At 38.4% G+C, this 12,500-nt stretch overlaps 1 protein-coding gene across 4 annotated transcripts in view; it reads right to left on the bottom strand.

Annotated features, from left to right (window-relative positions):
• Window positions 1-12,500, bottom strand: part of LOC135113337 (cell adhesion molecule DSCAML1-like) — a 310,112-nt gene that overhangs the window by 149,059 nt on the left and 148,553 nt on the right. For all 4 annotated transcript variants that reach the window (XM_064028581.1, XM_064028578.1, XM_064028577.1 and 1 more), the window contains one exon: window positions 11,167-11,203. The gene's annotated coding sequence lies outside the window, so the exon portion shown is untranslated. The remainder of the gene's footprint in view (window positions 1-11,166; window positions 11,204-12,500) is intronic.

Raw genomic sequence — 12,500 nt, 5'->3', positions numbered from 1 at the left:
ATTTATTTTTTTCCGAGAACCTTCTACAGACAGGAGTAAGTCTTGGCGCGGGTAAAGGATGTTTGCTGTCATGCTGGCGTGTCGCGGTGAGGAAATACAGGAAAGCATATCAACACTTACACCACAAAATAATAATAAATAGATAAATAAATAAATAAAATAATGATGAATTAATAAGTAAATAAACACAAATAGATAACATAATGAATGAGTTAATGAATAAATAGATGGATAGACAGATATAGATAAATAGAAGTATAGATAGACAGACAGACAGACACACAGACAGACAGATAAACAAATAAATAGAAAAATACACAAATAATGATTGACAACAAAAAATATAGAAACACTAATTAATTCACTGACTGACAGAGTAATAAAAGCAAAAACAAGAATAAAACATAAGACTCACTAAAGAAAGAAACACTGACAACAATTCACGCCACAGTAATCCCTGCGCTATTACTGACACTGAAAAATGAAGCAGAAGCAGGAGGAATAATGGATCAAATCATCAGTGTAATTCAATACAAGAATAGTCACCGCACTGCGTATTCCAGATGGCAAAACTCTCTCGCTCTCAATAAGGAAGACAAATGCATTAAATCTTTGAAGTAATTCAGGGCAGAACTAATTAACCTGTTACCGCCGATGAGAAAAAAATAAATACATAAAATAGAACATGTGGAATACAGATTAATACTGAATAAAATCTCTACTACAGATAAAGATTAATCAAACTGTACCGGTTTTAAACATCGAGCCAATAACGCTGTGGCACCAAGGCTGTTATTGTTTCGTGTGCCATTGGTGATTAGTCTGAAATCTGAATTAAAGACATTTTTAGAATTGGAGGTCTAATAGTTGCAAAGGAAAATAGTCTTACAGCATTATTCCCAGTAAGGTTTTTAATATCAAGTGAATAATCTGAAGCTAGTGGGGAAAAACAGAACATAAGAAAATAAGGAAAGCTGCAAGAAGTCATCAGATCACGTGGCAGTCCCAGTATGCAAATTACCTTTATATTCCCACCTATCATTCTCATCCATAAATTTGTCTAATCTTTCAAAACTCCTTATTGACTCAGCACTATTAACCTGATTGCTGAGTCTATTCCATTCATCTACCACTGTATAAGAAACACATAATGTTAGAAAATGGAAAAGTAAGACTGCACAAGAAAACAGTCATTTTTACTAAGGCTGTTATAGTTACGTTTACATAAGGCGAATATTCAGAAGCTTGGAGAAAGAAAGACATAACGTTAGAAAAGAACATGATGTAAGAATGATAAAGAAAAAGCAGTCTTACGTAACTATTTCCACAAAAGATGTTATTTATGCTTATACAAGGCAAGTCATTTGAGGTCAGAAAAAAAAAAAAAACGTTAAAAAAAATGTTTCCACGAATTTCGTCTCGGCAAGGGAAGCGTGAAAGATTGAAGAAAAGCGGAAAGGTTGAATAATAATGAGAACAGTGGGAAGCGACGCAGACACAGACGCAGGCGCAGGGAAAGGTCAGGTCTACGTGACACCGTGACTCGTTAGGGACAAAGCTCCTCATTAAGAAACTCTCATTAGGAAATTCACATTACGTAGACGGCAACGCGATTCTCTTAGCGGCGCGAGATGGGGAAAGACAAATTGCGGGTGGCGAAGGCTGGTATGCGACGAGATGGTGTTGCTGATGGTGTGAGAGCAGATGTCTTGTGAATGATGAAAGCTGATATGAGAAGAAAAGAGAAAAGAAAAGAGAAGAGAAGGGTAAAGGAAGGGAAGGGAAGGGAAGGGAAGGGAAGAGAAGAGATGAAATAAGGTAGTCTTGTAGGTGCGATGAAAGTAAGAGAACAGATATCTTGTTGATAGTAAAGCAGTGACTTATTTTATCCTGTTCCATTGTGTCATTACTAAGAAGACTTAAAGAATGTTGAGATCCAAGGCTGTACTATAATTGAAGACTCAAAGAAACTGTAGGAGTCTTGTGAAGAATGAAGGTGCAGAATAAATGGCATTATAGATGGGAAGTTGTGATGGTCTTGTGGAGAATGAAGATACAGAATAAATGGTATTATAAGAGTAAAGGTTATGAGTAGCACATTTCAAGTACGCGACTCAATCTTTTCTGACATTAAGGAACTACGGATGAAGGTGCAGAATAAGACGACAATGTGAATGAAAAGGTGGGAAATGAGAAAATTTTGAAAAGTAAGGGTTAAGAGTAACACACTCCAAGAGCTCCACTCAATTTTTAAAGAACTCGAATATATATTGAGTTTCTTTCTACATGCAGCTTTGATGAGACGAGGACTTACGAACAGCAAAGGTTATCTGACAGTAAGCTGCAATTATGGGAGTGAATATCTTTTGGTACTGTGGAACTTAAAAGATCGAGTTTGTCACGTTATGCAAAACAAAGGCAAGGTAACGAGGCATGTACTGAAGACTCACACAACTCTCTCTCACAAGTTAGATACGGTGGTGAATCTATTTTTCGTCACTAAGAACTTAAAAATGAGATAAAATATAAAACAGAAATAAAAACTGTTCTTGAAATAAATCTTGCAAAAAGGGAGTTTCTTATAAAAGGACTTTTTTTTTTTTGTTCCACGTACATCAAACAAAAAGCAAAGAGATAAGAGAAAAATATACTGAAAACTCTGCCCAGCACCCTTTGACACCGCTCTCGTGTACACGTTAACAAAAGAACCACACACACACACACACACACATACACACAAACATACACTAACAACAACAACAACAACAGTTTTTGCGGAATCTTATGATGACTTTCCTCACAGCGCGAATTACTCTAACAAGCCACCGTCATGAAGTCTGCGTGTGTCGCCGCAGCCTCACTTCTACTTAAGTCAATGTAAACCAAGCCTATTCATTCTGACCAGGAAAAAAGGCCAGCTTGGTATTTTTTGCCCATGCGCCAGTCTCCACTGCACGTACAGAGAAGAGACAAGAAAAGAAGTCAATTTTGAAATCTCAGGCTTATTCACGTGCATGACCTGGCTGAGTACATACATACATACATATATACATACATACATACATACATACATACACACACAAACACAGGCCTCGGGGAATCAACTCTTTCACCGCAATATGTCACAGCACCACGGCTCGTATTTCTATATGTTGCGATATAGGATCTGGATTACTTTTAACAGACTAGTGGAAGTTATTGGAGTTTTCAAGTGCGTTTTCATGATTTTAGTAATAGTTTAGTCTAGAGAAAGATATTAATTTAAAAGGGCTCTAGGGGAAGGTATGAGAATGTTCAAGGGGTGGCCTTCATGATTCCAGTGATAGTTTAGTTTAACCTTTTCACTGCTAATTGTTTTTTCCCATATATAATAAAAAAAAAAATTTCGTACTACAGTCTGTAGAATACGTGATGTATAGCCTGACAAAGACCGAATTGTTATTTATTTTTCCTTTTATTGATGTCAATCCAAATGACTTATTAGAGTGAACTCAATGTAAACAAGAAACAAACACAGCAGAAAAAGGATTAACAAATGTTATATACAATCAAAGGAAAAAAAAAATAGATCCGTAATAACTCAACTAATCATCTCTGTGGCCTCTGAAAATAGTTCTGATGAAAGAATATTATGCTTAAGACTGCTGCACACGACACCAAGTTCAGTGATGTCCAGGTGCAAAGCTACACAGTGCTCGACATTGAACTGATGGGTAGAGTATCATCTTTCTTCAATAAAATCAGGTAATAACTTAAATAACAGATTCAGACACGAAGTTTTCTAGGTAAACCAAGTCTGTGGTTGATACTATTTAAACCCTCACTGCAATATACAATATTTAATAACACCAGATGTAATTCATAAAATTATAAGCATCTACAAGAAAAAAAAACGGGATTGAAGAGAAAAGATTTTGCAATTTCTAGCCAGTTTAAAATTTGGAAGTGGGTGTAGAATAAGTAATTGTGTCTCAGAGTGGTTAGCAATTAAGGAAAAATGTCAAATAGCAGTGAAAGGAGTAATGGTGGCGATCGAGCAACAAGGCTGTCTCTCCGCCCATAAAAGATCAGTGACGTGGACATCACTGGCTGCTTTGCTTTCCTGCTCCGCCACACACACACCTGCACTGGCCGTCCTGCATTCCTGCCACACCTTACACATCACCAATAACCGGAACGTGATTCATCTTCGCTGCCACGCCACTTTGGCACGCACAAGGCGAATCAGTGTATAGCTTTCACTTTCAGTTTCGCATCAAGAGTTTGAGGAATAAGTCCATCAGTCGTGAGAATAACGATCGCACATGCGACTCATACTATTAAATTCTCTATACTTTTATGAAGTTTTTTTTCAAGTCCAGAGTCTTTTTTTTTTTTTTACTGCGCAAGGGTCACTGGGCAAGGGTAACAAAACTGATAAAAAAAAAAAAAAGCCCACTTAAGTGTCAGTTCCCAAAAGACTCGAAAAAAAAAAGTCAGATGATGGAAGGCAAGTGTCTTGAACCTGAAAGAATTCAAGTCATAGGAAGGAGAAAATACAGAAGCAGGCAGGGAGTTCCAGAGTTTACCAGAGAAAGGGATGAATGATTGAAAATACTGGTTAACTCTTGCATTACTTCTCGTTCTTATAAGTATTCTTCTCATTAATTATACAGAATCGTTGGCAAATCATCTCTTGAATCATGAATACCCCCTTTAAAAACTCCAATAATATTTAATGAAACTTCCTAAAAATGTTGAAACTGGAAGACGAAGTGTTTGGGAATTAGGATCAATGAATAATAGATTAAAGAAAAGTGCAGTGCATGGAACCAAGAGAGAGAGAGAGAGAGAGAGAGAGAGAGAGAGAGAGAGAGAGAGAGAGAGAGAGAGAGAGAGAGAGAGAGAGAGAGAGAGAGAGAGAGAGAGAGAGAGAGAGTGTTGTAAAAGTTGTGTCCCTCTCCTGAGACGAACCTTGTCTGCATGTCTGCGTGTCTGTTCGTCTGTCTGTTTCGCTGCTTTTGTTTCTGTCAGCCTTTCTTCTTTCTGTCTCTGTGTTTGTATGGCTTTGTGTCTCTGCTTGGGTGCCTTTTGTATCTTTTTGTATCTTTTTATTGCTTTGATTGTCTGTCTGTTTGTTTATTCGTGTTTGTGTGTCCGTGTCTATCTATTTAGCTGTATTTGCTTGTGGATTTTTATTTCATTTATTTATTTATTTATTTAGTTAGTTATTTTGCCTGTCTGTTTATCTGCGTGCTTGCCTGCCAGTCTGCCCTTCTTTCTAGCTGTCTGTTTATTCTCTCTCTCTCTCTCTCTCTCTCTCTCTCTCTCTCTCTCTCTCTCTCTCTCTCTCTCTCTCTCTCTCTCTCTCTCTCTCTCTCTCTCTCACCGGTATTCCAGCACCTGATGCCTGCAAAACACTCGACCAAGGTAATGAAAAACGGCCACGTAATATCCGTTCGGCTTGCCACCTGCACACGCTGATAGATTAGGCAGAGTGCGCCAGACTAATTTGTAATGTCACTTCATGCAACCCCTCATCACCAAACACACACACACACACACACACAAACGTCTCACTATAAAAGCCTACACAGTAATGTATTATACTCATAGATAGGCACCCGCAAGGCTCTCTACTTTCTCTCATCTCTCTTCTGTTCACCTTTCTAAGAGTTAACCAGCATTCCCTCTCTTTCGTCCCCTTTTACTGGTACACTGTGTAATTCTCCGCCTGATTCTTCGTTTCCTGTTGCTTTTTCAAGGACTTCATTTCTTAATTTTATATATATATATTTTTTTTATTTAGAGGCACCTTCAGTTGACTTTTTTTTCACTGCTTTTGTTGCCCTCGGCCAGTATCTCTCAATAGTAAACAGGTAAATAAGTAAAAAAAAAAAAAATGTACATAAGAGGGTGGGCGGGGAGGAGCCTTCGTCTTTACTATCCCATATCTTTTCAATACAGATTAGGCAAGGTAGCTAACCACACAAAGCCTCAAAAGTCACCACGTCTGCTGTTTTGTATCTTTCTTTGTGTTCCTTTGTGGGTGAGATATTGAGCCGCTTCTATTGAGGGACGCAAAGAATGAAGGACGGCGTACGATTGAAAGGAAGAAAACGTCACACACAATATGACTTTTCTTTCTTCTCGGAACACAAAATTAGCAGCTTCTGTGTAGAGAACATAAAAAAATACTGCCTTGTGTGTTGCTTTTATTTCTCTACCTGAGAATAAACCCATGGAAGAAAAGGAGAAATGCCTTCGAAGCAAAGTGCGTGTTTTCTTTATTATTTTCTGCGATAAGAACACTAGCTCGGTATTAGAAGAAAACAAAATAGTTGACTAAAAATAGTAAAATAGTCGGTTGTTGTTTTTCTTTACTTCCATTGATGCAAATAAAAGAGAGAATTCCAGACCGTATTCTTAACCGTTTCAGCGTCCTATCTCGATTGCTTTTGACAAGTACTGATAAAACTTCTGGGGTTTTCAAGGGTGTTTTCATGATTCTCGTATGTTCGACAAGAATCCTACAGTATCAATGATAAATATATATAAAAACAAAAGCATAGGAACTTGATGTAAAACGGCAGGAGCTAGCAAGATTCTAAAGACTGTTCCTTTTTTATTTATTCATGTAATAGGGACACTGATCTCGGGCTACAAAAACGCCCAATGAGGTGCCAGTTCCTAAAGAAAAGGGCCTAAAGGATTATCAGATTTGGAGAAGAGTCTTGAAACAATTAACGAGAATTCGAATTATCATTGGGGAAACGATCCAAGAAAACCCAATTTAAGACTTTTAACATGCATTAATGAAATGTTATTAAAATGATTCACGTTTTCAATTTTATTTTATTGATTCTACAGTTCGTCTTACAAGAATCCACACGAGCAATTGAGATAGAACCTACAAAAACTCGATGCGAAACTTTTGAGAGGCTCTAGCGATGGTTATTTGCGATTTCAAAGATGTTTCCGTGATTCTACTGATAATTTAACATGAATTTTATATCGGTAAAAGAAATTAACACCTATGAGAATCTGTATGGAGACTTTTAGTAAACTTTAGAGGAAGTATTAGGAGTTTGCAAAGATTTTTTTTATATATAATTACTGAAATCAGTTTACAAGAATATTCTACACTATGAATGGAAAAAAAAGACCAATGAGAACGCGTTACGAAAAACGTTAGGAAGCTTGAATGGAAGTAATTCAGATTTTCAAAGATGTTTTCACGACAGTAATAGTTTAACAACAATTCTGTATCATTAACGAAAAAGACAAGTACGAAAACGAAAATAGTCACTTCCATGGCCTTTGAAAACACCTGATGAAACCAACAAGGATTTCAGAATAAGGGAATGAAGACAAAGCGAAACAGTGCCGAGACCAAACATGACAGCGCTGCGTGTGTGCTTCCGGGTCCGTCCTGGAGAAACACGTAGGAGGCGCGCCTTGTCTGACCCACGACGTCAATTCCAATCTCATTTCATCTTGCCTCGTTTTCTCATTTTCCTTTGCCACCGCTACGATCTCTTCATCCTCTCCTCTTCCTCCTCCTTCTCCTCCTCTTCCTCCTCCTCTTAGCCTCCATTGTATTGCTTCTTTTCTTCCTCCCACTCACTCACTCGCTCGCTCAGCTTATTATTACATTTTCTTTTCGTGTCTGCTCCTACTCCTCTCTCTCTCTCTCTCTCTCTCTCTCTCTCTCTCTCTCTCTCTCTCTCTCTCTCTCTCTCTCTCTCTCATATCTGGCAGCCACCTCACTCCTTATTACAATCATTACATCCCTTATTTTTCTCATTTTTCTTTACACCTGCCTCATTCTTCCCCTCCATCCCTCACACACACACACACACACACACACACACACCACCTAACCACCATCTATCCACACACCTCTTCATCCCTTCTCTCTCCGCCAAATCCTCAGTACTGCCTCTTCACATCTCTTCTCCCATCCCTCCATCGCCTCCCGGCCTTCCACACACCTGTTTTCCCAAGCTGAGAGAGAGAGAGAGAGAGAGAGAGAGAGAGAGAGAGAGAGAGAGAGAGAGAGAGAGAGAGAGAGAGAGAGAGAGAGAGAGAGAGTGTGTGTGTGTGTGTGTGTGTAGGATCGTTCCCGAACAGAAATATTAATGTTAGGGATTGTAGAAATGAATACAATTGAATGCAAGCGTAAAGGACTGAGTTATAATGAATGTATGAAATTAAAAGTTAAAGCATATGAAAGTTTTTAATTGGGAATGGACTGTGAAAAATACTGGGGTGGAAATTGACAAACAAAATAATTAGCTATCTATCTGAGAGTTCACAGTTGGAAATAAACAGCGAAAAAAAAGAGTTTTCTTTCTTTTTCATTCTTCCTCATTTCTCATTTCTCTCATCAATAGTGTTCCTTCATTGTATCATTCCTCTATACTAGGGGTGGAAATCGACAAACAAAATAATGAGCTATCTATCTGAAAGTTCACAGCGAAAAAATCATGAGTTTCTTTTTCATTCTTCATCATTTCTCATTTCTCTCATCAGTAGTCTTTCATCATTGTATCATTCCTCCTTTCATCCTTCTCTCTCTCTCTCTCTCTCTCTCTCTCTCTCTCTCTCTCTCTCTCTCTCTCTCTCTCTCTCTCTCTCTCTCTCTCTCTCTCTCTCTCTCTCTCTCTCTCTCTCTCTCTCTCTCTCTCTCTCTCAGTAATATCACTTATAAATCATAATCCTGCTGCTTCCCGTTAGCGTTACCTGACAACAGTTGCTCTGTTTTACGATGCACTTCCTAGGAATGCAGACAGAAAATACCAGTGTTCCATCAGCACAACGGACAGCAAATGAAGCAGTGGTGGTGATTAATTCTGTAATTCCACATTCACATTATGACTTCAGCTTCATGAAGACAATAACATCAAGACACCGCCAACTGCTGCATACTTGTCAACTCGTTCAGGATCTTTTCTATTGACTGTTCTTTTTTTAGTTTGTATCCTTTGTATTAACTATTTTTTTTAGGCTAAGATTTTTTCTTTTATTACTTTTTAGAAGCAGAAATATGTTCTTTTTCTTTTTCTTAGTCGTTGTCTTCCACCAGACTTTACACAACAAATTCTTAAAACCAGTAATATAGGGTGTTACTTTTTTTCTTAGTCTTGTTGTCCTCCACCGAACTTGACACATGACTTGACACGCGTCTCTACAGTTTCCTAGCAGCCTCACTGACCTGGTACTCGCAAAGTGGCACCAGATACTCAGCCCGCGGCTCTCCACCACCTGGGAGTGATTCCTGCTAGCACAGAGCATTTCATTGGACCATATTTTGAAACACTTCTGCCCGCACTTCTATTACATTCAAAAGTTCAAGTTAATTTTAAGGATTTTAAGGATGTTATTACGGTTCCAGTGACAGATTAACACGATTTATACATTATTAACAGGACAAACACTCTTGAGAAGCAGGCTAATCATCTCTATGGTCTTGGTAAACTTGCACGAGTTCATAAGAGTGTTTTTTACGGTTCTACTGGCAGATTAACAATATTTCCACATTATTAACAGGATAAATACTCTTGAGAACCAGACCAATCATCTCTGTGGCTTTGGAAAACAGTCATGGTGAAAGAGAGCAAAGCGTTTCAGAACACGCACCCTTGTTTCCTTAACTGTACGTCCACCTGTCGGGAGTCGAACACCTGAGGGAGGACCGTCTCAGCTTGACAAGGGGGAGCTGTGTAATGACTGGTGGCCGCTTTCTACTTTGAGAGGACAAGGACGCGTGGTAAACCCAGACTGGTGGTCGTCCCGCTGGTAGTCTGGCCTGAGTTACTACCCTTCACGAGGCACCGACATCGACTTCGGCTTGGTACAAAAGCGCGGCTGTTGTGTGGAGTCAGCAGAGGATTTGTGGGAGGATGGCTGCGGCTTTGTGGGCGAGTGAGCGCGTTGCCTCCAGGTCTCGCGGGGCTGACTGGAGGTTCACAGCACAGTACCCGGCTGTGATAGGGCCACGTACTCTTATTCTGGGCTTGTAGGAGTGATAGTGGCGGTAGTGGTGTGGTGGTAGTAGAAGTAGTAGTAGTAGTAGTAGTAGTAGTAGTAGTAGTAGTAGTAGTAGTAGTAGTAGTAGTAGTAGTAGTAGTAGTAGTAGTAGTAGTAGTACTAGTAGTTTATTAACAAAAATATACGTGATACAAAAAATTTACACCAAGTTAAAAAAAATGACATTTTACAAAAGGATAATAGCTGAGCCCAAACTAATATAAGAAAAATGATCAAAACTCCACACAGTTGTATGAACGCTTCCTATGGGAAGTCTGGGTGAATAAAGAACTACATGGGCAATATGAGTAAACAGTACCTCAGTTAGGCCCGGAATCTCAATACTTCCGGCGTCATACCTATCTTTAACAGGCTCTTGTGGAAGCTATTTGGAGTTTCAAAGGTGTTTTCATGATTCTGGGGATAGCTTAACAAAGATTTTTTTCTTTTTTTATACAAGAGGGTCACTGGCCAATGGCAACAAAATTATGAGCAAAAAAACAAAAAAAAAAAAAACAAGGGCCACTTAAGTGCCAGTTCCCAAAAGACTGCCGAATTTAAAAGTCAGACCACGGAGGATAAATGTCTTGAAAAGTCTGCATGATCAGTTTGAGAAAATCATCCATGAGAGTCAAACTAACCATTTTGTGGCTTTTGAAACAATACCTGTGAGAAAACAAAGCGTTTCAAAATAATGGCCTAAATTTTGTGTGTTTCCTTACGCTTCTGACTCATGATCATAGTACGGCACTTGTTACTTCACCTGACCAAGCCTGCACGATTTTACCGAGCCAAGATAAAACTAGAGGCACTCAAATATCTGAACTATTCGGTTTCTACATTGCTTTCAACGATGTTTTTGAGGTTATACAGACAGAAAACATAGTCATGATTTCATGCACTGGTGTAATTTCTTTACTACTATAATCCGTTCCCAAATCGCCTTCAGAAGCAAACAAAAAAAAAAAAAAGATCTGATGGCAGGACTTTATTTTCGAAAAACCCAAAGAATAAAAAAAAATAAATAAATAATGGTTACTTTAAAGTTCAGTAAAACGCGTGTAAACAATGTCTTTTATCCTAGCATGCTTACTATATGTAACATTAGCAAACATACCAGTAAAGTTGCTAAAAAAAAGTGAATTTTGTCCTCACCTAAGTGACGAGTTGATGGTGCACCAAGTCAGCTGCCCTGGAAAAAAATAAAAAGAAAAGTTTAATATTTTTTGGTTGGACAGCGCGTTTGTTGTAAGTTAACCCTTTCATTGCGATATACAGCAATTCACAACATAAAAAGCAGGGCATGAAACCTTTATAAGCACAAGAAAAAAAATAATAAGAAGAAAAGATTTTGCAGTTTCTAGCCAGTATAATCTTTGGAAAAGACTGTAGAAGTAGAATAAATGTCTCAGAGTGGTTAAGGATTTAGGAAAGATGTGTCAGATAGCAGTGAAAGGGTTAAGTACGTCCTATAAAGAGTATTCAACTGTATAAAACGTGCACCTCAACATTTTATCAAGCTTAAGGAAAAGACACGACAAGCAAAGATCTAACGAGTTCCAAATGATGCTAATTGTGATAATTATTCCCAAAAGTCCCGCCTGAATAACGGTTAGTATTTTATGGTCGCTAAAAGGGCTGACAATAACATCGAAATTTTTCCTATTGCCATTTAGTGATATTGTGATGTTTCATGAGGTAACAGATTAGACACAAAATCAATATTGTCCCGTTAAACCTTCGTATTATACTCGTGGTGGGCAAAATTATCGGTCAGTCAATCAAACAACATATCTTCCTGCTTGTCAGTATATCATTCAGTCAGTTGATCAGTCACTCACTTCGTCAGTCAGTCAGTTAATCAATCTCTCTCTCTTAACCAATCAAGCAACCAATCATTCTACTTGTCTATCAATTAATCAGCATGTTAACCAAGCTCTCTCTCTCTCTCTCTCTCTCTCTCTCTCTCTCTCTCTCTCTCTCTCTCTCTCTCTCTCTCTCTCTCTCTCTCTCTCTTAAACCATCAAGCAATCAACCTTCCAACTTGTCAATCAACCAATTAATTATCTAACCGGCCACTCAGTCTGTCAGTCAATCAGTCAATCCTATAAGTGCATACTTTTTACCAGTCTATTCATATCCATCCATCAACTAATCTATTAATCCATCCATCTATCAGGCTATCTCTTTATCTATCATCCTATATATCTATCTATCTATTAGCCCCATCTATCCATCAATCTATCAACATATTTATCTATCCATCAATCATCCTATCTACCCATCCATCTATCAGTCCATCTATCCATCCATCTGCCTATCTGTCTACCTGTTACTGTTCCCAAATCATGAGCAACAGAACTTTAATAACCCTGGGCTCTAAAATACTTGTCCAGTGGTTATCTAATATTCACCTTTAATTTAGTTAGGGGGCATTGTGACTGATGATAAATTGATTTCACCTGAAGCAAGGCAAGGTGAGGCGTGGG

This window comes from Scylla paramamosain, chromosome 25, assembly GCF_035594125.1.
Source record: "Scylla paramamosain isolate STU-SP2022 chromosome 25, ASM3559412v1, whole genome shotgun sequence".
Lineage (NCBI taxonomy): Eukaryota > Metazoa > Arthropoda > Malacostraca > Decapoda > Portunidae > Scylla > Scylla paramamosain.
This window is presented reverse-complemented; position numbering and strand designations above follow the sequence as displayed.